At 54.7% G+C, this 4,335-nt stretch overlaps 1 long non-coding RNA gene across 1 annotated transcript; it reads left to right on the forward strand.

The window, feature by feature from the left end:
* The first annotated feature begins 2,315 nt into the window (after nucleotides 1–2,315).
* Nucleotides 2,316–4,335, forward strand: LOC125159425 (uncharacterized). Its single transcript, XR_007149787.1, has 3 exons — nucleotides 2,316–2,938; nucleotides 3,070–3,659; nucleotides 4,165–4,335. It is a non-coding gene; the product is annotated as an uncharacterized LOC125159425 (long non-coding RNA).

Consider the following 4,335-nt stretch of genomic DNA (forward strand, 5'->3'; position numbering starts at 1 on the left):
GCTGCTCGATTCCATTTGTGCGATTCGGTTTCTGTTTGCTAGAAACTCCTTCCTTAATTAGAATTTTATCTCAACCAGGGGAGCGAGCCACGCTCTCCCACAACAGAAACCTCAGAAAGGAGGGTATGGAAAGGGTACTGGATGGGAGGTGTGCCGCTTGAGGATGGTGTAGGGCCGGAGCGGACTCGTTACTTCAGCTGTGAGCACAGGACTCATGTGGCTGGTACGCAGGAAGAAAACAGGGAACTTAGAGGTCAGTCCAAACTTGAAAACTAAAATTGACTGGAAGTGTCTGATACGGTTCTAATCTTCATTGCCCTCATGAAGTGCTTGTCAGGGGGTCTCTGTTCTAGAATGTATGGTAGAGAGCCCAAAGAACTGGCCTGGCACTTGGAGTCCCGCTTCTGCTCCTGCCCTTTTAAATCACTGTGAACTGGTTTCCTGGCCTGTACCATTCGCATGGCCGTTGCTGTACTTGTTTCCGAAGATTTCAAAAACCTGTATTTTTCTATAAAACAGTGGATACAAGATACAAAAATATATAAACACACAAATACTAAAAATGTCACTGGATCTTTGGTAAAACACAAGGGTCACTGTAGAAAGTTTAGAAAAGCAGAGGAAATTCTGACCTCTCACGCTCCATACGATTCACCCTTTTAAACTGCACAATTCAGTGGGTTTTCATATACTCACCGAGTTTTGCGGCTGTCACCCTGGTCAGGTTTAGGACCTCTGCATCACTCCAAAGAGAATCCCTGAACCCCTTAGCAGTCATTCCATTCCCCTTCTAGCGCCTGGCGGTCACCCCTGTATTTTCGGTTTCTGTGCATTTGCCTCTTCTGGACACTTCCTAGGACTGCGGTCGTACAGCATGCGGCCTTCTGAGGTCTGGCTTCTTTGTTTAGTGTAATGCATTTGGGGTTTGCCCACATCGTAGCGTGTGCTGAGACTCCATTCCTTTTTGTGACCACATCATCCGTCCCATGTGTAGACCACATTTTATCGGTTCATCAGTTGATGGACATGTGGGTTGCTTCTGCTGACATACGTTTACAGACCTTCCCATTCAGGTTTGTGGATGTGTATTTTCACTTCTCTTGGGCGTATATAAACGTGGGAGTGGACTTGTAGGGCCCTGTGACGTCCGTTTACTCATGTGCGTGTGTGTGAAAACGGTTTGTGTGGAGTGAAAGAGTCCGTGACCTCTGGAGCCCCACATTCTTGAGGAAATCCGTCGTGAATACAGCCAGGATGTGTGGCCACACGGGGGCACCACACCTGCTTGCATCCATCAGATGAGATCCACATCAAAAGTAGAGTAACAAGGGTGATGCACGACTCAAGGACCATTCCAGAAGCCTGCAGGCCCCCACAGGTGCTAGGCAAACGCGGTAGGACTGATTTGGTAATGGACCCAGAGGAGCCACGACCTCGCGGAGAAGGGAACGGCCTTGTGGCCAGCTGTGTGCAGCTAGGCCTCCTGACTACAAAGTATGGCCAAGGTTATGGGGGGGAGCGGGGAGCACATTGTCAAATGGTGTAGTTGGTGAAAGACAGCTGGGTGTTGTGGAGCGAGGGGGGATGAACCTTTTTGTGTTGATGACGGTGATAGTATCTATGTCATAGGGCCGAGGCCAGGATTTTAGACGTGCCATCGAAATGTCCCAATGGAGAGCCTCCCTTCCTTCCTGGCACGTTTCTACTCCTCAGTCCCTTCTGGGCCTCACTGGCGTGGTCCCGGGCTCCGCATCGAATAGGCCCCGCCTTTCCCCTCCCTGGCCAGACCTCTCCTCCTCTGCTTCCCTGGCTGCTCGCACCCACCTCCAAACGCCTGTGCCGTACAGGGATTCCCTCTACCCACCTTTGACACCGCCTCGCTCCCGACACGCCTGCCCGGCAGGCCGGCCCTATGCCCCCGACCCGCTCAGGACACCGCCGACCCAATCCCTGGCGGCAGCAGAGCCACGTTATTGGGTTTTTTCCCGTCGCTCATTGGGCTCCAGCCAATCAGCGTCGTCTGCGCCAGGCCGGCAACGCCCCGAGCGGCGGACGTCAGCGGGGGCCAGGCTGGAAACCGCACGCTGACAGGGGTGGGCAGCTGCCCTGGTACCCTTGGCTCAGTCGGAAATGGAACGCTGCTCTAAAGTGTGGCCTGACCAGCAGGAGACAGGGGAATGCCTAGAGAGAAGGGGACACTGGGAGTGGGGGGGGGGGGGGGCGGGGTGGGGGACGGCCCCGCAGGAGCAGGGATGGGAAGGTTGAAGGTTGAGATGGCTGGAGGTGCAGGTAGGGTGGGGGCAGAGGTGTGCGGCACAGGCCCTCCTGCGCTACCAAAGCAGAAGGAAAATGATTGGAAACAGCGTGCCTTGTCACACTCACACCTCTGAAGCAAGCGGGTCTGGGAGAGGAGTTCTCTGCCCAGAGCAACCCAACCACAGCCATGGCAGTCCAGCTGTGGCCTTGCTTGCCCCCGGAGCATAAGACAGGTTACTTCCATCTCCTTCCTGCGCTACCATGCCAGTCGTGATTGGGAGCAGAAAAGCAGCGGCCTGGAACTTTGGAATCCTAAAATGATGCCAAATCATTCCCTACTGGGGAGGGCGACAAACAGCAGAGTCACAGAACTATCAAAATAGGAAGCCCAGAGCCCACAAGGGGAACTGCGGGCGGAAAGGAACTCTGCCCTCCCCCTCAGTGTATGCCTGTCCTCCCACAGCCTGCTGGGGCTCAGAGTGGCTGATGGCATCCCGACTCTCAGCTTCGACTGAGGCCGAGCAGACGTCCCAGTTCCAGGTTTCCGGGCCACACTCCTCCAACCACGGCCACACCTTTCACACGAGAAACACAGAGAGGCTGGGAATTCAGTGGACTTTGGGATTCTGTAACCCGCACCGATAAACTTGTGTTTAATTTTCACCACGAGGAACCCTTGCAGGTACGGAAGGAAGGGAATTTTTAGGGCTGTCGGGGGAGTTCTGTGCGTGTCGTGCTGTGACTGGAGCTGAGAGGTAAGGAACTAAAGTTGCCATTGTTTTCTCTGCGCGCTCCGGGATCACCACACCACAGTCTTCAGAGCCGTCGTTACCGCCGTGACAGTACAGCAGCCACGCCGGCTCCTCAGGGCTTCCCGCAGGTGGCCCTTCATCCCGGTTCACTGCGGGTGACAGCCTGATGAAGGAAGAGGTCCCCGCAGACCACGGGTGCTACGTACGCGCCCAGTTCCCATTGGCAGGGAGCCCGAGCCCTGCCCTGGGGCCCAAGGGCGCGACCACACCCATCCCCACATCCCCACTTGGCGGGCCCCTCTTCTGAGACCACTCCCAGGTCCGACTCTGTAGCAGTCGGGCAGGAGAAGGAGACGAGAAATAGACACGGTTTCTCAGCAGACGAAATCGAATACGAGCATTTGGTGGCTCAGGGCCCGGAGGGCTGAAGAAACAGATCGTATGGCAGAAAGCTGCCGTCCCTAAGGCGAGGGGAAGCGGGGAAGAGGTCGGGCTGAGCAGACACCTAGACGCCAGGATGAGGGGCCTGGAAGAGGCAGAGCCTGGATCTCTGAGGAGGGGCTGCCACAATTTCTCAGGGAAGGCGGAAGCAACCTTATCCACCACGAGGGGATATGGGGCAGGAGATGATTTCTGAGGACCATCTTCCAGGTCAGTAATTCTTTCTTCAGTGGCATCTGTTTGTGGTTTCATCCGTCTGTTGACGGATTTTATTGCAAAGGCTATGTTTTGTTACTCCTACGCTTCTTCATGTCTATTATAGAGAGACCGAGAAAGAGCACGAGCAGGGGAGGGGCAGAGAGAGAGGGAGACACAGAATCTATGCTCCAGGCTCTGAGCCATCAGCACAAAGCCCGACGTGGGGCTCGAACTCACGAACCGAGAGATCATGACCCGAGCCAAAGTCAGACACTTAACAGACTTAGCCACCCAGGCGCCCGACTTCAACAGTTCTTTTTCAAAATTGACTGGGTGCTTTTTTTTTCTTGTAAGGAACCTCTGTGTGCCCAACGCGGGGCTGGAACTCGCAACCCCGAGACACAGAGTTGCGTGCTCTAGTGAGTGAGCCGCCCAGGTGCCCCGTGCCTGGGCTTTTAAAATTATTCTTATCTGTTTGATTCCCTCTTCTGTGTTTTTATTTTGTTGTGTCTCACAGGCCATTGAAGACTTGGGGAGGTGGAGTAGCTTTCTATCACAATAACGCAAACAACGCGTAGATATCCACGAGCGCCGCTCTCTGATCTCCTGAGAAATCAAAGGTAATGCCAGTCTGGGTTTTGAAGTCCCCCCCGCCCCGCCCCACCCCAGTTAAGCACAAGAGGGGAAG

This window comes from Prionailurus viverrinus, unplaced genomic scaffold, assembly GCF_022837055.1.
Source record: "Prionailurus viverrinus isolate Anna unplaced genomic scaffold, UM_Priviv_1.0 scaffold_49, whole genome shotgun sequence".
NCBI classification, from domain to species: Eukaryota; Metazoa; Chordata; class Mammalia; order Carnivora; family Felidae; genus Prionailurus; species Prionailurus viverrinus.